This window comes from Sphaerodactylus townsendi, linkage group LG04 (genome assembly GCF_021028975.2).
Source record: "Sphaerodactylus townsendi isolate TG3544 linkage group LG04, MPM_Stown_v2.3, whole genome shotgun sequence".
Lineage (NCBI taxonomy): Eukaryota > Metazoa > Chordata > Lepidosauria > Squamata > Sphaerodactylidae > Sphaerodactylus > Sphaerodactylus townsendi.
Window position 1 is genome coordinate 80,006,666 of NC_059428.1, and position 26,049 is coordinate 80,032,714.

Here is a 26,049-nt window from a genome sequence, read left to right on the forward strand (position 1 = left end):
GATTAGACCTCATTATGGTTGCCCAGTTCAACCTTGTGCTCTTTTTGAAATCATGAGGCTTTAGCAAAATGATCTCCAGCTTTAACGCCAAGAATTCCACATAGGAAAGATTGCAACAGGGAACAGGAGAAATTGAGGTATAGATGTTTGGTGTGATTTCAGGATAGATAACATACATGGAGCTGGAGAAATCCATAGTGATGTCTTTATTATTACTTTTTTCTCTGTAACTATCCCAAATTTTACAAATCACTTTTCTCACATAATGATCCTTAAAATCTTTATGCATGTTTTCTTTTATGTACCATATGTACATATGCCACCCATACGTTAGATCAAACCCCTTTAAGTTTAATAATCCTTTATTTTTTAATGTCTCCAATCCCTAAACCTGCCACTTGATAATAAAGTTTAAAATCAGGCAAAGCCAATCCTCCCTTATCTTGGGAATCACATAAATTTTTACATTTTATCCTTGCTGTTTTCCCTTCCCAGATGAAATATGGAATATATTTTTCCATGCAATGCAATATTTTTGTGTTATTATAATTGGTATTGCCTGGAATAAGAAAATCATTCTAGCAAGTATTTTTATTTTTATGACTGTAATCTTTCCAAATATGAAGAGTTTTAGCCTTGTCCAAATTTTTAAATCTCTTAATTTCTTTCCATAATGGTTCATAATTATTCTGGAATAACACTATGTTATATTTAGTTTTATTAACTCCTAAGTACCTGATCTTTTCTTCTAAATTGTTAAATTTGTTAATTTAATCAGTTTTTCTTGTTTATTTTTCATATTAAATTTCATGTCTTTGTTTTTTATTCATTAATTTTTAAACCCACTACTCTGTCATACTCTCCCAATTTCTTCTTCAGTAGTCCCATAGATTCCATTGGAGATGCCAACATAACAATATATTCTGCAAAAGCTTCTTTATTTACTTTTATTCCCACTATTAAGTCTTCTTCTTTTACCTCTTTTATTAAAATTTCTAAGGACCAATGAAACAGTAAAGGAGATAATGAGCAGCCTTAAGAATATTTATTGATTAGGATAGTTCTTGATTTATTTTTATTTTTTCCATTTGTTTTGTATATATTGTTTCTACCTATTTTTGAGGGCTAATTCCACAATCACCATTATCGCTATGTTATTCATGATTTTTTCAGTATCAAACATAATTTTTCAAATTTCTTATACAATAAACTCATAAACCCATCTGGACTGGGGCTTTTGTTTTTGTTTTCTTTATAGTTTCCTTAATTTAATCAAAAGTTATGCTCTGGTCTAATATTTGCTTAGAATTATGTTAATTTCTTTTTCAATTTTTATTTTAAACATTTTTCTTGTTTATGGCTTTTTGATTTCATAGTTCCATATAGATTAGTATAGTATTCTACAAATGTATTCATAACTAGCGGGGCCCGGCCACGCGTTGCTGTGGCTTATTGTGGTGAAATGGGAAAGGAACAGTAGCAGCAAATCAATTGCAGAGGCCAGCAGTACGTGCTCATGCAAACGCATAGCCTGATACTGTGCGATGTCAGTGATGTGTGTGCCCGCATTCCTTGGGGAGGAGGGAATGGAAAGGCACCCCTCCCACACATCTAGGCTGGCTGGTCATGATCCTTTACCTGGAAGTAAGTTTGGGTGTCGCTTCTATGTCACGGTTCCTGTACCGAGCTTACTCCTGAGTAATGCGTGTCTGGTTTTCTTAACTGTAACCGCAGTATTCAGGGAATCTAGGGTGCCTGGCCCCTCCCTCCTGTCCCTTGCATGTCGCCCCTCACTCTCTTCCCTCCCTCACTTCTCCCCTCCCTCCCCTCCCTTGCATGCCACCCCTCCCCCTCCCTCCCTTCCCTTTCCCTCTGCTAGGGTGGGTGGGTCATATCAAGATGCTGGAGCCCCTGCATCCCCTCCCTTGCATGCCACCCCTCACTCTCTCCCCTCTCTCACTTCTCTTCCCTTGCATGCCACCCCTCCCTCTCCCTCCCTTCCCTCTCCCTTGTGTGTATGTGTGTGTATGTGTTTCACTTCCACTCGAGTTAACTGCCTATGTACTGTTTTCACTGCTCATATCTGGCCATCTGAGTGAACATTCTAAGCTGCACGAACATTCTAAGGGTGACAGTTACACACAGGCAGCTGCATGTCCTTCACCATGGAGCACCAGGAAAAAGGCGTTTTACCTGGGCCAGGTGTGAAATTTCCTGTATGTGAACATCTAAAAACACTCTCACCTGGCTGACTGTAGTGGCTGGGAATTTTCAGAGGAATTGGTCCAGCAGTTACTGAGGTATACTATCATCAACAAATACACAGTTAGCTTTATATAGATATCTTTTTGGCTGGTATATCTTTTCCCAAATTCCTTTGGTTCTGAAATATTTATCTTTTGTTTCTCTTGCCTAAGTCTCCATGACAACTACCTACCTGGTTTATTGCCTTGTTCCAAAGTATTTTGTTTTATGAACTTTAATCTATTTACCATTTCTTCAATATACAGCAGTGACATTTGATTTTGCAACTCTTTCAGTTTTCTAAGATTTTATTAGAAGGTTAATCTATTATTTGCTTTTTTTCCCGTAATTTCTTCTTTTATCTTATGCTTATTTTTTCTTTCTCTCTTTTGTTTATTGCCTTCTTCAATGAAGAAGTCCCTCATGTAAGCCTTACATGCATCCCAGACAATGTTAATGTTAATTGCTGGTTCCCAATTCTCTGATGCCTGTTTCCCACCTTTCTATTGTCTCTTTTTTATTCATTTAGTCTCCATAATAGTAATTTCTTTTTCTTTCTCAATGTCCATATCACCAAATTATGTTCAGACAGAATTTTAGGTTCGATTTCAATCATTTTCATTATAAAACTTAGATCCTTAGTACCCATAATCATATCTAACCTAGAATGAGTCTTAAAATGTTTTGAAACTTTTTCAAACTAGACTTGAGAGCATTTCATGGCTACTACAATGATGATGGTGTTGATAATGATGAAAATGATGCTTAAAGTCATTTAAAAATGTCATGAGGGCACAATCCTGATTGGGCCCACAGCATGGTGAGCTGGGATGATTTTGTTTTTTCGCATCATGTCTTACCAAGTGTTGAAACAGCTGCACTTCCCTCACACTGCAGTTATACTAGCCCTTGAAAAGGAGCCAGGGGCCCTCAAGGCATTTTTACGAGACCTTAAAATAGCGGTGGCATTCTCATGGTGGCCAAAAGAATACTAACACATCTAGTTGGGTTCTCAGACAGAGTTAGTGGCTGAGATCCATGAAAGAGGAGATCTTTTTGCTGTTCATATTGGTTTGAGAGGATTTTGAGGGCTCTTTTCATATGATTCAGAAAGTGGCTAAGGTGCAGAACATGAAGAGTTTTTATGATGTGGGGGTTTAATAGGGGTAAACAGGAAAACATTCATCAGAACACTCCTTGCAATCTGTATAAATAAACAAACCAAAAGTGCATTCTCAAACTTCTAGAGTGCATTCTAGATTCTCAAACTTCTAGAGTGCATTCTCAAACTTGTAGTAATATTGGCCCTAGAATTCAAAAATAAAATTACTGTTAAACACCATATTATTTTCCCAGAAGTTCATATTTTATTATAAACAAAATTGGGCTAATTTTACAGTCTAGAGCCATTAAATTCACTTTGAAGAGAAATGACACATGCCACCATTCTCCAACTTATGCTGCTTGCAAAGAGAAAATGGGCCTGCTCTCAATCATAAATTCAGAAAGAGAAGCAAATGAACTACACAATAAGGAGCAGCAGTGGCGTAGGAGGCTAAGAGCTCATGTATCAAATCTGGAGGAACCAGGTTTGATTCCCAGCTCTGCCGCCTGAACTGTGGAGGCTTATCTGGGAATTCAGATTAGCCTGTACACTCCCACACACGCCAGCTGGGTGACCTTGGGCTTGTCACAGCTTCTCAGAGCTCTCTCAGCCCCACCTACCTCACAGGGTGTTTGTTGTGAAGGGGAAAGGGCAAGGAGATTGTAAGCCCCTTTGAGTCTCCTACAGGAGAGAAAGGGGGGATATAAATCCAAACTCTTCTTCTTCTAAGTAATAAAAATCAGATAATAAAACATTCCTGTCAACATGTCAGTGAGCTGGTAACCAGTGAAGGTTGACTAACAAAGAGGTCTTACAATCTGATTTCTTATTCTCAACAAAGACACATGCCAATATGTTTTTCTGCTGGATAAGTGAGATTGTATAGATCTTATTCCAGGGAAGAGTAATATAGGACAGTTATCAGTGTGGACAGCATGAACTTAGCTAGTGTCTATCAGCACTAGAAAGTAACTGTGAATAGATTTGTGCAGATAAATGTATTTGGGAACCAATATGCACACCTTTTTTCTGCCATAATAATGAACAAGGCCAGGTAGCATTAAAAACTAAGTGTAAATGGATTTATACACGTAATTAAAAGGAAAACTCATGTAAACTTAATGAAAATAAACAATACTTGTCAGAGTATTTTTATCTCAGGGAAATAAGATGTCACAGTAAAACATGAAAAAATAGAAATGCTATTTGGATTGCTATCCTTAATTTGTAGAGCAGTCTTTCCTTATTTTTAGGGGTATCATTCAATCACAAGCTCCCCATTTCAGTTTTGTGTCTCCTGTGAGCAAGTAAAACCCATGATTTGTTGTTTTGACACCATTTTCTCTTTTCTTTCACTGAAGTTTCTTCATGCAAGTTAAGTATTTTTCAACTCTTGATTATCATTCAATAGGCATTTAAATATATTAGATATATAATTGAAGTGTATATCGTATATATCAATATCAAAGGACCAAACTCCTGACAAGCATATATAAAAGGAACTGTCTATTTCCAAGGCTGCGTATATTTCATATACATAACTGTTAATTGTAAAGGTTGAATTGCTGACAGCCTCATCTGCACCAATGTGGGTGCTAGGTAATTTAAGTTTTTTGTTATTGTTGATTTCAATCCTTTCAGTTTTCCACTCTTGAAATCATTGGAAAGCCATCCCTACCAAAAGACAAGGTGGCATGCTAGAAGACAGACAAATCTGCTGCAGGGGAAAATGCAGCAGGATTTTCTCCTGGGCATGCTCCACTGAAATGAATTGTATAGTGTTCTTTACACATTTCAAAAGCTTCAATTTGGGTAATAATGTTAGAAAGATGTTTGGAATTGTAATGAAACTTGGCTGAAAGAGAACACTGATAGACTTTTCAATAGCTGCATAACTTGAAATGTTAAGGCTCTTGGGAACTTGGTTGTTTAAGAACAATTCTATGATGAAATGTCTGAGACATTACGTATAAATGAGACAGCTTCTAATTCTGCGACAGTTGACAAACTCAGTTAATAAATGAAATTGGATCTCAATAAACAGAAAGTAAATATGAATAATAGGTATTGATATCATAGTATAATGACAACAACAATTAAAACAGAGGCAACATATGGATCGCAGAATATGGGAATAATATACAATGTTAGCCTGGCATGAATTCTCCCATCATTCAGAGGCAGAAAGGGCTGTCTACATATTTATTATGAATTCCATTTCCAAAGGAAAGAAAATCATTGTGTAGAGGGACATCAGGTAATTGTATGTCAGGTTTATTTTTAAATCTCTTGATATAAGAATAGGTGAAAGGAGATAAAAACTAAACCTGTTTACTTAGGAAAGCAAATGCAATATTCCTTAAAATATAGGTAAAATGAACATTGATCTGAAAGTTGGACAGGAATTTAATTAAAACCTTAGAGGAGGCACGTGTACAAGAACAGCTTTCAGGAAATTAAAACAATGGGCAATAAAACGGTCCGCATGCAAACATCTGTATAAATGGGGATAGAGGAGCTGGTGCCTTCATCCATTCCAATATATCCATTTCCATCCCTTTGTATTTGATTCCCATAGACTTTTCACCATCACTCCCATTCATTTCTATGTGTTTTGTCATCTAATATGGCATTTAAAGAGAAAAAGTCCCAGTAACCTGGTGTGTGAAGCTTTGACTATGAAGGGAAGCTAGACACTGCTGCTGTTAGAGTGGGCATGCCAGATTAGATCCCTTCAGTAACTGTGGAATATTTCCCCAAGCCTTTCATATTTGGAAGATAACTGGGATATGAAGAAGAAGGAAAGGGTTCTGCTCCTTTCCATGTTTCTTTTGCCTGGCATGCAGATAAATAGTTCTTATTCTTATTCTTTCTTATTATTTTATTTTATAAATATTTTATAAAGAATAAATAATTATTACAGAAGAGAATTTGTGTGTGGCACTTACATATGTCAACATCTAAAATTTACATCAACAAATATTTTGTTTAAAAATTTCAAGCCAATAAGATCTAAATGTAACTTCTGTGCAAATTACCCTGTAAATATTGTTCGCCTAGGATACATCATTATGTAATATCATTCCACTAGTAATTATTCAGTCCTTATACAGGGGACTACCTTTACCTTTGGAGAAAATTGGTTTAAACAGCTGTATGTTTCAGATCATACTCAGAAATAAGTTGTAATGCAGTCACTAAAACTAATGTCTTCATGTCACATATATGGGGATGAGAAAATAAATTCCAGAAGGAATTCCGGAAGGAAACAGCAATAATATCTTTTCAGAAAATTCCACAGAAGACAATTTGCTTGCAGGAATTTGTTCCACTTACCATAAACACATATTGTATGCATTTGATAAGAATTCTACTGCCATCATGAGCATTTTTTCTTTATAACATGTAAACACAAAATCATTTTTAATTTTGTATCATAATTTTTGTCAAAGCATATAGTACAATTGCTGTGATGTAATTTTCTCGATATTATGTTCTGATTAAGTGGTTACTGGATATTAGAGATTTTTCTCTTTAATTTTACAGAAGTGATTGCTCTCTGAAATTTAGAAGTATACAAAGGATGGATACACTCACAGATTGCTACAATGTAAGGCTTCCATGTTTCCAAATTAAGTAGATCAATGTAAAAGCAATCAGTAAAACAAAAATATCTACAAGTTAAAAAGAGCATCATACCCTATGGGGAAGTCCCATTCTGCAAACTTAATTCCAGTTGTAGTCCTGAAGACTTTACCTTTTATGTGTGTCTGAACTTCATAAAGAATATCATTACTATCACTGCTTTTAAACTTCAGTTGTAGTATAGAATCATAGAGTCTGAAGGAGCCATATAGGCTATCTAGTCCAACCATTCAATGCAGACATAGGCATAGGGGGGAAATAGCGGCCAGGGCAAAATGATGCCCGGCCCCGCCCACTTACCTTAGTTCAGCCAGCTGCTCTTTGCCAGGCCGGGGGGTGGGGAAGGGGGAAGGGGGAGGGGTGTGGGTGTGCGGGGAAATCTACCCCCCATGTGACTCACCGGGAGCCACTGGAGCGATTGTCCCCAGATTTCCCCATTATAGCTACACCACTGAATACAGAATCAGCCTAATATATCCCTGACAAGAGTTTGTCCAGCCACTGTTTAAAGACTACCAGAAAGGAGGAGCTCACCCTGCCCCCATTAACTGATTCCACTATTGAACAATTCTTATTGTTTCTTCCCTAATGTCCAGCTGGCACCTTCCCACTGGCAATTTAAATTCATTATTGTGAGCTCTATCCTCTGCTGTCAACAGGAACAGCTTCCTGCCTTCCTCTAAGCGGCAGCCCTTGAAACACTTAAAGAGAGCAATCATGTTCCCACTCAATCTCCTCTTCTCCAGACTAAACATACCCAAGTCCCCCAGCTTTTCCTCATATGGCTTAGTCTCCAGGCTGCTGATCATCCTGGACATTCTCCTCTGCACCTACTCCATTCTGTCAGTAGTCAAATTGGTAACAGCTGCCTGCCTATGTTTCTTTTGTGTTCCTGCCGAGTCAGCTAGTATACCTCATTTGCTTGTTAAGTGTCACATGGTATGTAACTGCTGTAAGCATTGGTTCTTGAACTGTATGTATATGGTAAGGTTCAGTGTACTATTGTGTTTGCTGAGGGCAGGTCTCAAGCCGGAGGCTCTGTCAGTTTACTAAAGGATACTCTGTATATATGCAACTACTTTAATACAACTTTTCTTTGGTTGAACTACTTGTTTCCAATCCTTTATCCTGCACTCTATACATGCTCAGAGGTGCTACCGCTGCTAACTCTGTCACATTCTGTCCTCATCTTTTTTGAAGTGAAGTCTCCAGAACTGCACATAGCACTCGAGGTGTGAGACCTTACCCATGAAGTGTACAGTGGGACTGTGACATCTTGTGATTTGGAAATAATGCTTCTGATTATAAATCCTAAAACTGCATTAGCCTTTTTGCCACTGCATCACACGATCGATCGATCGATCGATCTGGTTTGTATCCCACCCTCCCCTGGAAGGCTCAGGGCAGCGTACAACAATAAAAAATAACATTCAATATATTACAATAAATAGCATCAATAAAGATGGGCAATAAAATCAGCAAATAGCAGACATCACAACATCATACATTACAAGTCATAATATACCATCAATAAAATTGAAAAACAAAAATAGGCATAACACAATAGGATACAATATAATGATATCAACAAGATAACAACAATCATTACAATGTACCTAACAAAATATCAGTAAATATCAATAAATATTGCACAATTATTTAACAAAAAACAATAATCCTAGCCCATTAACAGTTCAAAATACAGGTAGAAATAGCAACTTCAAAAATGAGAACTACAAATACAACCTAGTTCTATCTAACAGTCTATAGGGTGGTAGGTCAATGGCTAAGCCCAGCACTAACTTAAAGATAAGAACAGCCACTAACTAAGCTTAATTCATAAACATACTACTCTAACACTAACTCTATAAACGACTAAAAATATAGCAGCATTACAACCTAACAAACAATTAAACTAGCTAATGCAATCAAAGTCTCTAACAGCTGTAAGCACCAAACCCAACCCTCCCCCACAGTCAACATACCCAGTAATAGTAATGCTGAACTCTGTTCAATATGGGGTCTGGTAGTCTGCCACTGTGTTTTTGCCATGACTGTCGAGCAAGAGAGTTCTGTGCATGATAGTTCCAGCACAATCATTCCGAGCAAAATAGTTCCAAGCATCATCATGCTTTGCATTCTGTGGGAGCCCCTGCCACTAGCCCCGATTACAGATTCCCCCCATCACTCTCACTCCTGGTGGATTGTTGTCATTGCCGCCCCCATGGGCCCAAACGCTGTTGCCTGGAAATCTCGCCCCGTCGGTTGCTGCCTGTGTGCCTCAGTCCAATGCATGATACATTTCTCACTATTAGCTGGTGGTGTCCTCCTGTGTAGTTCTGAAGTCTCTGTCGTGTGACTACATGGGCTACAACTTCACACAGGGTTTTTGTCAAGCACCTTCACAGTGTGCTGCCCCAGATCACTAATCGTGCAGACACCTTTGACACACCCCACTGACTGATCATATTTTGTTTACTGTTCACCTGTGTCCCAAGATCTTGTTCACATGCACAGAAGTGTATCCACCATCCCTGTGTGTTTCAATTTTTGTTACCCAGATGTAGAACTCTTCATTTATCTTTGTTGAATTGCATCTTGTTCACATTTGCTCCCTTTTTCAGTGTGTTCAAATCTTGATGAATTCTATCTCTACCTTCTGGTGTGTTGCTGCTCCACCCAGCTTGGTGTCATCTGAAAATTTAATGAACAGTCTCCCTACTCCCTGTCTATTGTTGTGTACTGATTTGCTCAGCAGCCAGAACACGGTGTTAAATCAATCCAGCATGTAAACTGCAGACAAGGGGGGGGGGGGGCTGTGCTTTTAAAAATTCTGGCTGTTGTTTATTTCTGTATTTCTTCATTTTGGCAATAACTGCTAATCTGTTAGGACTGGGAGGTTTTCATGTATACGTAATTTACAAAATACAATGGGAGTTATAGTTTCCCCTGTTATAAGCAGGACCCCTGAAACCACAGCAATTACTTATTTCCCCAAGACAGGGAGAGTCAGAAAAAACAGGAGTTAGACCTTAGCAGGAAAACCAGCCCATTTGGCCTACATTCCAAAGGAGCCGATCAATGGGCATCATAAAAAAACCTGATGGGGAGAGAGCCATGGGATTTGTGCCCAAAGACATCATTGGTAGAATTTAGGGTATTTCCCATGAGGAGCAGGATTCCTAAATCTGTCTTGAGAGATGAATTTTTCACCTAAGCAGACAAATATTTTTGAAGGTGAAATCTTCCTTTTTGGCCAGTGGGACCCTTCCTCCTCTGTCAAGGAAGAAGCTCCATCTAAAGTAACTGTCTTGTTAGGTAACTTAGCAAATCAAATGATGCATTTTATTTCCTTGGATCTGTATTTCCTTACTACAATAGCAATTTTCCATTTATGTGTTTTTGTTTAATCTTTAGTAATAAAGCTCCCTTCCAATTTAAGAAAGCAGATTCAATCCTACTTACTCACTGAAGGTCACTTTTAAATGCTATGGACACACATACATGTGAAGAGTGAAAGTAATTGGAAGGTCTCCCCTTGTATTTGCTTATTGGTGCTTGCAATTTACTGAAAAGGTAAGTGATAAGGAATAGCAACAAAAACTTGGGCACCAGACACATCACCCACTTACAGCGTGATAATTGGTGGTTAACCACTCTGACCACAGTCTGGTTATCACACCGGACCAATACTTGCTTATTCCTGAAGATATTCTGCCTTATAATCACCTCCACAAAATTGTGAAAAAGATTCCTCAATATGTTGGGTTCAGCCCAATGGGATGGCCAACACTGTGAACAGCAGCAAACCCATGAGGTAAATATCAAAACCCAAAGTGCCTGCAGTATTGATGTGAACCTGCCAAAAATACCCCAGTGTTAGCAGTAACTGCCATATGCATATCTTCTTAAAGCTTGATAAGAAGTGGAGCTAGACTTGTAGCTCTGCCTTCATGTTCTGAGAAATTCTAATATGATGGCACAGAGATAAAGCCCCAGAGATGCCTTGTGCAAGGTGAGAGAAATCATTCCACTGAGGAGGAACTGCCACCACTACTACTATCATTTTATAGGAACTGCTGCCAATCTCCCCACAAAGCTGTGAGAAGGGCAGAGAGCTGGAACAACAGAGGGCAAGGCCCCTGAAGCCACTGGACTAAATAGGGATAGGGTAGACAAGTTGGAAGCTTCCAGGTTTCAGGTCTGCCTGGAGGTTCACCCTTCCTGCTCCACCCCAAAGGAGCTGATTGGCCAGCTTGGGTCTCCCAGTCTCCTTGCTACCAGCTCAGAGTCAATGAAAACCTTCCCCTGACCCACTCTCAGCCTGGTGGCTGTAGCTTGCTATAATTGTTTTTGAGGTTATGGGTGATATTATGTTCAGCATACTGCTCACAATTATTATATGGCATACCAATATGGACAGGTTTCTTCAATTATTCTATGGAAGGTGTTCAATTCTGTGGTCTTTACAAAATTCTTGGTCTACCTCACTGCTTACCATACTAAGTTCTTTGCCTAGAAACTGGCCAGCAGGCCAGCACTTGCTTGAGACTAAATCATGGTTCATTACCCTTACATTCTGGCTAGTCTTCTCTTCAACTTAGATTCTACCAGTCACTTAACAACAGCAGTCACTTAGTAACTGCTCCCTGAATCCCAGTTCTCAGATTGATTAATTTGTGATAAGCAAAAAGTATCATCTATGGATCTATCCCTTGACTCGTTGGCTATGCTTCCATCCAAGGAAGTTTTCAAACCATAAAACACACACTTTTGATACTGAATACCAAAACCTTAGCAGTGTGGCAAATAAGTTCTGTTCCCCTCTTAATTTTGGGATCCCTTTAAATGCAAGCCAAATGGTCTCTTACTTCTATCTTCTTGATGTTCTCAGTCAACGCAGAGCTTTCTCTCTCCAGGTGCAATGTGATGCCATCTGCAATTTTATCAAGGAAGTTCCAAAACAATCCCACATTTAGATAGGACCTACAATTGTTAGAAGAATTGTATAGAATCCATATCCCATGTTCTCTTTCATTGCCCCTTCTCCCCAGTTATTCAGGCTAATCTATTAATGCCTCTTTTTAAAAATCTATTAATGCCTTTCTTTTATTTAGTAAATAAAGGTCGATTCCGCACAGCATAATAATACCAGTTTTCAGTATTTAAAAATCCAGGTCTGTTTTATTCCAATTTTTCCCTTTGCATGAGTGCCTTTTTCTGTGAAAGAATCGAGTTAAAACCAGGAGGTAATACTCCAATTTCTTTCCCATGAGCCCGGCTTTTTTTGTTTTTACAACGCAGATGCAACCATGCATGCTCGAACATCCCAGGTGTGCTGCATTCTGATTGGCTCTTCCCCCACAAAAACAATGCTTCTGATTGGCAGATCTACAACAACTTCAGGAAAACCAAGCTTTTATCTAGCTTTGGAAACGAGTCGGTGCAGTAAGCAATACAGCAAGAATGTTGTGCTATACCATGTAAAAACTTTTGACCAATACTGGGCAGAACATTATGACCCAGACCCATCCACATTTAAAGGTGTGCAAGAAACCACAGCATGAAACACTCATCCCTTCCCCCATGATATACCAAATAACATTTGACTGGTCATTGGGGCTATAATGGGGTGAGAGCATCCTGCCAGGCAGGCTGTTCCCCACTCCTGCCCCCCAGGTCCCTGTTGGGAATGTGAGCTGCAGCATTAAGCTGGCTGGGCTGCAACTCAGCTAGCAAGCTGTGCTTCGTGAGAGCAAGTGAGAATGGAGTGAGCACTCGTACTTTCCTGCATGGGTTTGCTTGCCTGGCTCCTGGAAGAGTTGTCAAAGGGCAAAAAACTTCCTTGGGGAATGTTTTGGAAAAGGCAGGCTGCAACGCAGCAGAAATGAAACTGTCATGACGTAAGACGTGGAGATCAGGTGGCAGGGTAAAAAAAAAAGGTTTTGCTCCCATGGTGTTCCCATGGAAGCAGATTCAATGCAGGATTTTGGGAAAAGATAGCAGTTTAATTTGTTTTTTAAAAACCCGGGATGAGGGAAATATTGCGGGACAAACCCACTTTAGGACCAGGAACAATGTGAACCTCTTGGCCAACCCGGGATATTTCCCTTTCTCAACCCAGGATATTTGAACCATGCGGAATCAGCCAAGAAGGAGTTTTTGAATTCCCAAAAAATATCCTTCCTTTTAAACAACTACAAGTCAGAAATAACTGAAATGGTTGCAAAATTCCTATATCAAATACAACAAATACAAATACAATACCTTTAATGGCATATAAATTCCTATATCACACCATACATTTGTATTCACATAGGATTTCGGTGTGATCCATTATGTATATCTGGCTTTATATAGTGTTATTATTTTACTTTTATGCTGATGGTTTATGTTTGCTTGTTTTATATGATGTGATTTTTTTTCTAGATGTTCTGTTTTATTCATTTGTTATGCCAATAAAGGAAAGATGAAATATCCAGCAGAGTTATAACAAGGCAGGTAGTGTTCCTGGCAGATAATCTTAATCTGAACACAATTATGAAAGTAGTCTTTGTAAAAACCAATGACAATTGTCACAACCGGGCAACATCTCAAAATAAAATTTCCCTCTGAAATGCTGAGAGGATGTTTTCTGTATGCCTGAATACAGCTCAGTTAAATGATAGAAGGATTATTTGAGTCAAATATGACAGAACAAAGCCACAAGGTCATTGCAGAGTTAGATTATATATATGGATGTGCTGGGACAGAAGGACAAAAAGTGAAAAAGATGGCTTTGTTTCTCTAATTACTGTGGTTTAGAGGGCCAACATTGCAAGCAGATGCATCACCATTTAGTAATTAGGAAAGGATGGAAGCATTTTGGTCTCTGAGTTATCTTTAGTCTCAATAGTGCCTAAAAACATAAGTTATGACAGAAACAGAAAAAGACCATCTGGTCTTATTTCACTGCTCTTTTTCTATGTTGGCTATGTCCAAGTCCCTCTTCCCTGTGCTTTTTACAAAAATAAACAAATGAATCTCATGGATTGCTTTATATTTTGATTATTTTATATTCAGATTACTATATTACATTTCCTGGACTGCTCCAGTTGTATTTATTGATTTGTAATATCTTTTTTAATATATATGTATATATATATATATATTATTGAGTTTAATGTATTTTTTTAAAAAAAACGTGAGGTTTCCAATAGGAACGTTTAGTAATGCCATTTTATGCAAGTTTGTCCAAGAGCAGCCCACATTTTTAGGTCACTAAAATGCTGATTGAGCTGTATTGTTCTATGATGGGAAGAAGTACAGCAACTGAGAACAGTTGCAAACAAGTTCCAAGCATTCAAACTGATCATTGATAAGTTGGCTGTCTGATTCCAACTGATGATCAGGATACGATCTGACTTTTACACCAAAACCAGAACTGACTTATTTTACTGAATAACATCAAGGTGTTTATAATAGCAAGAAAAACATACAGCATGGAAAATTAATTCAATAGCTTCTTTGGTGGCAGCAGCAACTTGCTGTTAACATAATGAAGAAGTCTACATGGGGGTGATTTCATTTTAACAGCCGTTGGCTGGTTTTCTGTTAAAGTGAGGTTTCAAGTTGCATGGAACACTTCTATTTGTCAGATCAGAAATGCATTTATACAATGCAGTTTGTTGTGAGATCTTGGATTACAACAGATTCCTCTGCTGTCTACTGGCCTTGTCTTTCTACTATTAAAGAAACACTTTGAACAAACAAAGCTGCCTTCTAGTGACGTATCAATATCAGCACTGTCTACTCTCTGGGCTCTCCAGGCTCTCAGGGTCAGGTCTTTCACATTACCTGTTGTTTTGATACTATTACTGTTTGATACTATTACTATTACCTGTTGTTTGATACTATTAATTGGAGATGCAGATGATCACACCAGGGACTTCCTACATACAAAGCAGACACTTTAGCACTAAACCACCACCCACTTTTTGCTGTAACTCTGAATTATCAGCTCTGTGCATTATCAGCTCTGTGCATTTTAGTAACTTTCATTTATATTTCTCCTGTGCAAAAAAAACCCCAGTCTCCAAAGTAGGCTTTGTGCCATGTCCTCTTGGCTCCTACTATAATTCTGCTTAGAAATCATATCTTTTATAGTGTTTCAGTAGGTTATCTTCATGTTATTATCATCATTATCCTGATTATGGTCATTATTTGTGGATCTGTCATTTGGCAACCATTCTCTCCAGGTGTCTAATTGCCTTTTCCAGCAGTGGGATGATTTGTCAAACACAGACTGATTTTCTTGGTCATAATATGGCATGGTCACTCCTGAAAAACATTAATGGGGTGGAGAAAGAAGGTCATCAACTAAGACATCTATGGGTTATGACTATCTCTTTTTCTTCCAATAAAAAATTAAGGTTAAGAGTTTTTCTACATTATTCTTCCACAAGCCATCCAAAGTTTTCCACTGAAAATGTGAGGCCATCTGGCCCCCATGCATACATAGCCTGAACCTCATGCCAGAACTGATGATATTTGGCAACTGAATACTATAATGACATCTCAGTAGCTATCGTCTACCAGTGTGCTTAGCAATGGATTAGAATTTTCAGTGTATGATAGTTTCTTTTTGGATATACCCACCCATAATCAGAGATAAGCAAAATTCCTCATTAGATACTATAAAGATCCAAATACAGCAAATTGAAATACGTTAAGACAATGTGACTCTTGATCACAACAACGAATTATTCAATGTTAGAATCTAAGTTCAAAGGTGATGATAAAATATTAACGAGCCAAGTGATAACTACAAAACAGGAAGGAATAAAGGTTCTGCAAGGTATTCATCACAAATATTGTCAAGGCAGAAGACCTAGTAATATTCTTTTGCCTTTCTTATGAGCTTAGAGGGTTAAAAAAGGGAGGTGCTGTTAATTGGGAATAAGTGTACTATCTCTTCAAGGTCATAACGGCCCTTTCTGCACAGCACAAACAGGATCCTGAAAATGGGGAAAGGGGCATCTTGGGGAGGAAGTCTGCACAGCTTTCCCCCCAAGATATCCTCAGGACGTTTTATTTTTGTTCAACTTATTTCAAAGTTGCTAAAATGTGGACACTTTTCCCAAAAGTAATCTTAACAAAGTCTCCTGCTTGGCTGTGCAAACGTAAACAGGCAGAAGACATCTTATTTTTCACACACACACACCATTAGAACACTTACTTTCATTTTCACAGCACCTTTGCCCAGTATTTTCTGCCACTGGAGAATCCATGCTGCCACCATTTACGGCATGTCTGTTTCCCAAGGAGGTTTTTTTTTTTTTGCTTGCAGCTCATCCAATTGCTATTTACTTTTAAAATGTTCATGAATAAATTTTGTTTTACCTGACAATCCCACTCACATTTCTTATTATTATTATTATTATTATTATTCCTCTTCCTCCATTTAGAGGGAGGTGTCTTCGTAGCTACACAGACACCCTTTGAGGATTGTGTCTGGTTTACTGCCATTAAGGACTGGTTTTGGAGGACTGGTTTACTGCCCATTAAGAAGCACTGAGTAGCCTGGGCAGTAGACCAGTCCTCCAAGTAGCCACAATTCTCAAATGATGTCTGCATAGTTACAATGTTCCTTCTAAACAGAGAGAGAGAGAGAGAGAGAGAGAGAGAGAGAGAGAGAGAGAACATCATGTGTGCAGGATCACTACGGAAAACAAACTTTATTCATGATTATTTTACAAGAAAATAGCAATCAAATGAGCTGCAAGCAGAGGAAACCTCCATAGGAAACAGACATTCAGCAAATGGGATTCTCAAGTGGCAGAAAATAGCAGGTGCAAAAATGAAAATAAGCTCTCTAACGGGGGAGATGGAAGGTGGGAAAAATAAAACATTTGATATGCAAAAAGAAAAGGCCAAAAGGGTTCTTTTTAAAAATATCCTAAGAACATCTTATTTGTGCTGTGCATAACTGGCCACTGCTTGTTAGAAGGTATGAAATCATATTCATTCATTTCAGCTGGCTGGGACTGGTTAGTTTAGAAAGTAATTGAAAAGGTTTCGTTTTAGAGGGGAGGGGTAGGTCTGCTTATCATCCAGAATATTCTGATTGAAGTGTGCCCTGATGGATTAATCAATAATCACCTGTCATGGCCAGCCTATACCATAAATTAGTTTAATCAGTGTTAGCACTTATTTCTACTTTTTTGTTCTATTCTATTGCCCTCCACTCTGCCTAAAATTCTATTGGAACTTTGCACATGCACTGAAAATATCTAGGACCTTTTGACTGCAAGTACTTCTTTCAGGTATGCAGACCTTAGCCTTTTGTTGTTGTTTTTGTGTAACTGAATTGCACCTTGATTTTGTGTTCAATGTTATGTTTTTAAGTTTATGTTTTACTTTCTTTTTAAATAAAATAAAAATATTTTTTAGTATTTGGATTTTTGGTTCAGAGCCCACGGTTTGGTGTTACTACCATTCCAAAGGCTAGGTTAGGAGTTTGACAAACATACAGCTCAAAAATATTATTGTATATTCACTGATAAGTAAAACTGATCTATTCTAAAATAAGCATTGAATGATGTGGATATTCAATGCATGTTTCAGGTGAATAGAATAGAATAGAATAGAATAGAATAGAATAGAATAGAAATGTTGTTTATACTCTCCCCTCCCCTGGTAGATCGGCCTGAGGGCAACATGAATGAAATAGGCATTCATTTAAAGACAGTTCAGTACCAAAATTACTTCTGGTTTATTAAATACTGTTTGAAAATTATAACAGTTGATGGCCAATGTGAATTGTTAAAGATTTCAGTTCCTTTTAAAGAATGTAATTGTGCAGGATAGTGTTAGAAATGATTTCCACTAATGCATATGAGTGAAAACTTTTTGTTGAAGCTGTACAAAGGCAATATCATATGACTCCTGTCATTTCAATAAGATGTTCACAATGGAAGTACCCTGTGGTTTAAGTTCCCTATCAGTAGTAGTGATTGCACGTATCAAAGGGTACAGCTCTCATTTCAACATGGTCTTTGTAGCTCAAACAAAGCTTTCCACACTCTTGTCTTTCAGCCCCATATTTAATTGTCCCATTAACCCACTGAAGCCAATGTAACACCTTTGAAGCAGGCACTATGCCACCCCAACAGATGGGCAGGGGCATAGATATGAAGTATGCCAGAGAACAGTATGTTCAGAAGGGATATATTGAAATGACTGTCTGTGCAAACTCTCAATGTTTTATAATAAGAAAATGTGTCATTTGTACTATGGTGTAGATGTAGATTAACTTTGAGGAATAGATTATAAGGTCCTATTAGGTGAGCTTTCTGAAATCACAATTACAGAAGATGGCATCCTGCCTCTGCTGTCCTGATCTTTTGCTTGAGGTACTGCTGAAACTCATCCAATATATTCCTTTAGCATTCCTGCCAAAAGCCACTGCATTACCTTCCATAAGCTCCAACATTTTTAAAGACTGCTAAAATGAAAATCACCTGCATTTATACTACTGTGTATTCATTTAAATCTGTTACACAAAGTGAATGGGGTTGAGATATCACTTCAACTGATTATCACTAAGTAGTTCACAAATTAACACAGAGCTGCAAATGAGGAAATAATGTGTCTCTTTGAAGAAAACATATGTTTTTTGTTCTAAACTACTTGTGAAAACTTGGTGGAGCAGTTAATGTACATTGAATGCCATCTGCTGACTAATGTCAAGTGTTTACAAGGGCAAATAATCGTGATAGCTATGTTGGCAATTGGTTGTACAACCCTAATTCAACTTTTATTCAGACAACTCATTGGATCTAACCCAACATCACCTAAACCCTTTACTGTAAATTTGGAGGTGAAGTTAGACATTCAGGATAATTAGAAGTAAATAAAAAGGCAAAGGCAACTGCTGTGAGGCTCAGTTAAATGTTGAGCAGTAGACGTTAATGTGGATTGAACCAATATGAAGGAACCAAGGAATGGTGCCTCTGGCTGCCATTATTTTGAGTCTTTCATACAAATTCCATAAGAAACCAGCTTTTGAGGTTTCAAAACATAAGATTATTTCATTGACCTTGAAACATGGTCAAAACTTTTCCTGCAATACAACATTTCAAGCCTTTTTCAGTATCTCCCATTCTGTAACCCTAGCCCCAGAGCAGTGGCATAGCTAGGCAAACTGGAGCCCTGGGCAAAACCTGAGTTTGATGCCCCCCCCAGGTGCATGGCCGGTGCAACACGCACCCCCTTGGCCCCCTTGTAGCTACGCCCAGTGGCGTATCTAGGCAAACTGGAGTTTGGCGCCCTCCCTATGGGCAGCCGCCCTCCCCCACCGTGACCAAGCAATGATTTTTTACACCAGGTCATTTCAAAGTCACCATCACATTACAGAACATGCCCCAACTCACAAATCTGAACACAGCAATAGGCCATGCCACACAGCAGAAATAATTTTTGAAAACATTTTCAAAATGCTTTCAAAATGTTTTATTACTGCTATGAAAACATCTTATGGTGTTGTATCCCCCCAATTGGGGGAAACAGCATCACTTTTAATGTTATTTAAACTGGGAACCTCAGATTCTCCTTTTAAGGTGGATTTAAAAGGAGAATCTGGGCACCCTAGTTTAAACAAGTGATGCTGGAATCTACCCCCAAACAGCATCATTTTCAATGGTGTTTAAACTAGGCAGCCCAGATTCTCCTTTTAAATCCACCTTAAAGGGAGAATCTGGGGTTCCCAGTTAAAACAACATTGAAAGTGATGGTATTTTGGGGTTGATTCTCTCCCACCCTGAAACTACATCACTTTCAATGTTTAAACTGGGGACCTCAGATTCTCCCTTTAAATCCATGCCAAAGGGGGGGATTTAAAAGGAAAATCTGGGGAATTTGGGGGGTGCCTGCTGTCAGGGGTGCAATTGTTAAGCTAGCAGCACCAAATTTTCAGGCTATCTTTAGGAGACTCTCCTAATGATACCACCCAGGTTTGGTGAAGTTTGGTTCAGGGGGTCCAAAGTTACGGACCCTCAACGTTTTAGCCCCATCTCCTATTAGCTCCCATTGGAAACAATGGGGAATGGGGCACCCCTTTGGGAGTCCACAACTTTGGACTCCCTGAACCAAATGTGGGTGATAACATCAGGAGAGTCTCCCAAAATTTTGGTGCTGCTAGCCTAAAAATCTGCACCTCCTGCAGGCCAAAAACAGAAAACCCATTAAAATACCCCAAAAAAACCCACAAATGAACCCTGCATTTTTGGCACCCACCACAAGGGGGCGCCCTGGGCAACTGCCCACTTTTCCCAATGGGCATTACGCCCTTGCCCCAGAGGGAAGGTAGCATAGAATAGCCTGATCTTGTCATCTCCTAAAAGCTAAGCAGGGTTGATACTTAGAAAGGAGATCACCAAGAAAGTCTCTGCAAAAGAAGGAAATGGTAAAAATATTCTGTTTCTCACTAGCCTTGAAAGCCCCTTGCTGGGAGCACATAAATTTTTGTGACTTGGTAGGTACATAAGCTAGCCCCACTCTATTATTTTGCTTATTAGAGTTCCTTGTTGTTTCAGTCTTCAGACTTGGTGAAAAAGGTAATCTATAAATAAGGTTAATAATTATGAGAAGAAGAAGAATCAGGCAGAGTACTTCTAGCCCAGCACACTTCCATCAGCAGGAGACAATTTGGGATTCTTCATACATTATGAACAAGTGGGCATGGTATGTCATCTTGTTATTGCAACCTGAGAGATGCAAGCACATCTACTTGTTTATCTTGTGTATATCATGTGTGTGTGATGTGAATGCACTTTATATATGAGATGTAGGCTTATTATAGTACTCTAAGGAATATATGTGTCATGAATATGCCAAGAAAAAAAGTTTGTTTTCATATGCCAGAGGAACGCAAAAGAGACACGAGGTATGTATTTTATTTGTCTATGTACAAAATGTGGATCTCACCTTTCTGCCCTCACAAGGACCAGTAAGATATTTAACAACTCAAAAGATACATGATAAAATCATATTTAAGACATTTATAATCAACCCCCAGAACAAAACAACAGGCTCCATACATGTCAACAGTGTAGCTGAACCTGATTAACTCCCCAGGCTCTTTAGATTGAGGAAAGCTGCATTGCTGGATCAACTGGTCACTGGGTGCAAGCCTATATTCCAGCTCCTTGTCTTCAGTTCCAACTCCCAGCTGCCAACTCCTGTCAGTGCTACCAAGTCTTGCATTCTAGGCCTGAGGCCCCTACTCTAGAAGAGGCCTGACAGAGCCTGCCTGCAGAATTCAGGACAGCAAGCAGCAGCTGAGACTATACCTGCTTATACCCCCATTACACAAAAACAAACTCTTGTCTAAAGCAGAGTTTATTTGACAGATAACAAGCAATTGAGGAAATGAAGCACAGAAAGCCCAGATTTTATCCAAGCCAGAGAGACATACACAGAGACAAGATATCAGCTCAAGATAAGTTTTGCCATGGATGATCAAAGCCTGCCTGGATGGGACAGCATCTCAAGGGGAGAAAAGGACTTTTATGTCCTACCAAAAGAACTCAGGAGATCTCATGACTTTTAAATGCCCCTCCAAGGAAGGGCCAATCCTGGACTCAGCTGATCTTTCCTCCCCAACCCATTCCTGTGGAGTAACAGGCCCCTAGGCCAATGGATCCTTGCCTTAGGCTGGTGAGCTCACTGGCCCTTTCAACTGGATTTCTTTAAAGAGCTGGCTGCTCCAACAGACATCCACTGAAAAGGTAAAAACTCCCTGCCCCTTTGTCTGAATATACCTTGGTCTCAGTGCTAGAGTTGTCTCTAGTAGAGACTGGCTTGGCTTGGCTTCTGCCATTGAGCACACTGCTTGGAGCTGCCTGGACTCCTTCCAGTTGACTTATTCTGGTGTAGACTCTGCCAAAGCCATGCCCTGCTAAACATGACAGACAACTTTCACAGTCTGAGGACTTGCTGGCACAGCATGCCTTCAGTGGGGCTTGAAGTAAATGTGAGGGTGGAGGCACTAACCCTGAATAAACTATCACTCAATGTATGCATATAAGTTTATTCTATTAGTTCAAAAATGCTTCTTTTCAAAGGTTGCCGTAGCTGTGGATAGCTGTGGAAGAACAAACTTAAGAAGAATCCAAATAAACCACAAGTTATGCTGGCTGCTGCTGCTCTAAATTCAGTCATTCTCTTTATCATCAGTGGTGAGTGTCTTTTACTGAAAGACTTTTTTAGAGCTTGGAAAATTTTCTGATCATGGTCTGTTGGAGAAAAAATGTTCATGACAGTGAAGCATACTTTTTCCAGCTACATTTGGTTACATACATACATAATTTATTTACGGTCATTGACCAGCAAGATCCAAAAGAATTAAAATCATAAAATTTACAGATATTACAAATATACAGATTAAAACAGTTAACAAAATACAGATAATAGACCTCAGGAACTCAGAACATCAGCTCAAGATAATGAGTGGAAGGTCAGTCTAATAATAATTAGTAATAAGGATTAGCTGGCAGAGCCAGTAGTGCTCTGTCGGGCCTTCCTGATTTTACTTGATATCCAGGCAAACTTGGCAACAGAATACGTTAGATTTTTATTGGTATCTGATAACAGTATTTTAACCTTTTCTTTCTTAGCCAAAGGAATGTTTGTCTGGTCAAAGGACAGAAGCATCCAACGTATCTCATCATAGTATGAGCATGCAAATAATATGTGTTCCGAGTTTTCAACACCTCCTATTTGACAACTGCAAATTCTGCCCTCAGTTGGTACTTTGTTATAAATCCCGTTGGTATAATTAGACGAAAGGGCGTTGTAACGGAGTAGGCTGTAGGCTCTTCGATAGTTAACGTTAAACAAAGAAGTAAGATAAGGCATTATTGAAAGTTTATTCAGCATTATTTTGCTGAAGATTGGGTGTTTGAGTTTATTCAGGTCGTGTTGCCTCTCGACATCTATGATTCTAAGTTTAACAAGATCCCTAGCTCTATCATAATTCATGCTGGTAATTAGTTGTTGGGAGAGTCCATAATATGATAGTTTCCGTAAAACTGCTCTGTAAGCCAATGGGAACAAATATGTCAGACAAGACAAGTCTTGCACAAGACCCCTCTGGCAATCGCATAGCCTGAGCCAATATATTATAGAGAGTGTCCATAGTTTTGCTTTGTACTGAAATTAGGCCAGTCTCTATACGCATGCAGCGTTCGAAATGTTGTTTGGGAGCTGTAGGATGGACCTCAAGAATTTTGACTGAGGACGCTCAAGATTGCAGAGGGAGCCGGTTATGGTGAGTGGTGTACCATATGATAATTGCGCCAATGATTTGGCCTTAAATAATTTGATGGCAGCAGGAATGTGATGCCCACCTTTGTTCTAGAAATAATTTCTAATAGCTCCAAAGCTTATAGACGCATTTGCAACAGCATATTTGATATGAGCCGTTCTAAGTCCTGATGACTGAAATACTATGCCCAGATATTTGTAGAGTGGAACCTGCTCCAATTTTTTTCCATTTAATTTCCATATATGGCATTTAGGTCTAGTAGCCCAAACCATCACTTTGGTTTTTTCATAGTTAATTTCTAACTGGTTTTTTTGAGAATAGTCAGCAAGGGTCCTTAGGGCTCTCCTTAGGCCAATGGGGGTTCTAGAGATAAGAGCCAGATCATCCGTATATAAAAGTAAAGAGATACTTTTGTCAGCAATTTTGGGGGGATGGAGATCTGGGTTATTGAATAAGGCTACAATATCATTGATGTAAAAATTGAATAAGGAGGGGGGCAAAATACAACCCTGTTTGACCCCTCTGCTACTTTTGATTTCATTTGTTAGATAGCCTTGTGGGTTATATTTTACTTTAATGCTGGTATTCTGATAAAGTGCCCTGATTAGCATTAGTAACCGTTTATCTATATCGGTACTAAGCAATTTGTTCCAAAGTAAATCTCTTGAGATAGAATCAAAGGCGGATTTAAAGTCCACAAAGGCAATATAAAGAGAGGTCTGGGGCTTTGATGCGTATTTAGCTATGAGATGGTCCATGATTACACAGTGATTCTGTGTTGAATATCCCTCTCTGAAGCCCCCTGTTCTTCTGCTAAATGGTTCCCTTGTTCCAGCCAGTCTCTCAGTTTCCAGCATAGATGTTTAGCATATAGCTTGCTGATAGTACTAGGTAGGCTGATGGGCCTATAACTCTCGAGGTATTCCTATCACCCTTTTTATAGATAGGGACAATTACAGCTATTTCCCAGCCCTTAGGGGTTTTCCCTGATCTATCTATTGAGGTGAACAGTTTTGCCAGGACTGGTACCCACCAATCAGTGTTTCTTTTAATCAGGTCAGGAGGAACAAGGTCAAAACCAGGGGCTTTCCCATAGTGTAACGTGTCAATTAGCTTGCGCACTTCACAGGTGGTGACCTCTGGCCAGTTAGAGAGGAGAGTTGTTGTTTCTACACCATCAGGGCCAGCCAGTTCTAGAGCTGAGTACAGAGCTTTATAGTGAGTTTCCCAAATATCTGGAGGGATTGTAGCAACCGAAGATGGTTTCCGTGAGCAGTTAGATGTCAATTTCCAGAACAGCGCAGTGTTCTTAGAGCTCCATGGCTAAATTAAGCTGTTCCCAAGCATCTAATATAGCTTGTTTCTTTTTGATTTGTATTGTGGATTTATATTTGTTCTTGGCCTTCCTCATTTCTATGAGGAGCTTGTCAGAGGGGTTAACCTTATAGGCTCTCACCATGGACCTTAACTCATTTTTTAGGTTCCTACAATCTGTGTCAAACCAAGAATTACTTGCTCTAATGCTGTTCTTCTTCTGATTATTACTATGGGTAGTCAACACCTGTTTTATGTCCTCCATTATTTCCCCAAAAGCCTGTAGCAGGGTAGTACTGTCTATGCTATCAAAGAAAGACTGTAGTTTGATAACAGAAGTACTTGAGTCAAATAGCTCATTAATTTTCTTTTCAAGACTAGAGGACCAACGAATTTGTGGTAAGTTGCCCTCCCTGGCAGCAAATCCCTCATAATGGTTTTCTGTCTGAAATAGTTCGAAGGGGAAACAGCAGGTCAATGTTAGAGGGAAATGGTCACTATCGTAAAACGAGGAGACTTCGAATCTGTCAACCAGCTGCACCATTTCTTTGTTGACAATTAAATAGTCTATAGTGCTCATTCTCCCCCCTGACCAATAGGTGTATTCGGCTGGATAATCTGAATCAACCCTCCCATTAATTATTCTTAAATCTAAGTTATTTGTCATTTGAGCAAGCTTATAGCCAGTGTAATTACATTTCTCATCTTTGAAACGTCTGCTATAGGGGAAAAGGGGGACATCAGCATCAGGAACACAAGATTTATGTTTGGTATAAAGCAACTGGTCATCCAATCCCATTCTTGCGTTAAAGTCCCCTCCCATAATGACCATTGTGTTTGGGTGAGCAATCAGCAACCCCGCAACATAGTTTTCAAGGCCCATCCAATCCAGGTCAGACTGGGACATATTTTTGGCTGGGGGGATATACACGTTAATAATCAAGAGCTTGAACCTATTATTTTGAAGCACAGCAGCCATTGCCATATTTTCATAGAAAGATATCAATGAGGAATTGCCTCTCAGTTTGGTAGAAATTAGTATGCACAAGCCTCCTTTAGCTCTACCATGATTGGAGGCTTGGGCTGGGAGGAAAAATAACCTGTATCCATCTAGTGGGGACATATCAGTCCTCCATGTTTCTTGTGCTAAAATGATGTCATAATCTAGCAAGTAACTAAGTGTTTCATTGCTACACAATCTGTTGGTCCATCCCATTACATTTGGTTAGGAAGCTATCTTTTTATAAGCACACGCCTGACCAGGCCTGACTTGTACCTTTTTAACCAGTATTCTTCTGTGCAGTCCATCACATCTGCTATGTTTCCTGTCCAGAAGACCAAGGAGCAGAGAGCAATGCACAACCAACACATATGACTGAGAAAAGAAAAATACAATATCAAGTGCGGCTGAATTCCTATTTTATAAGATGAAATC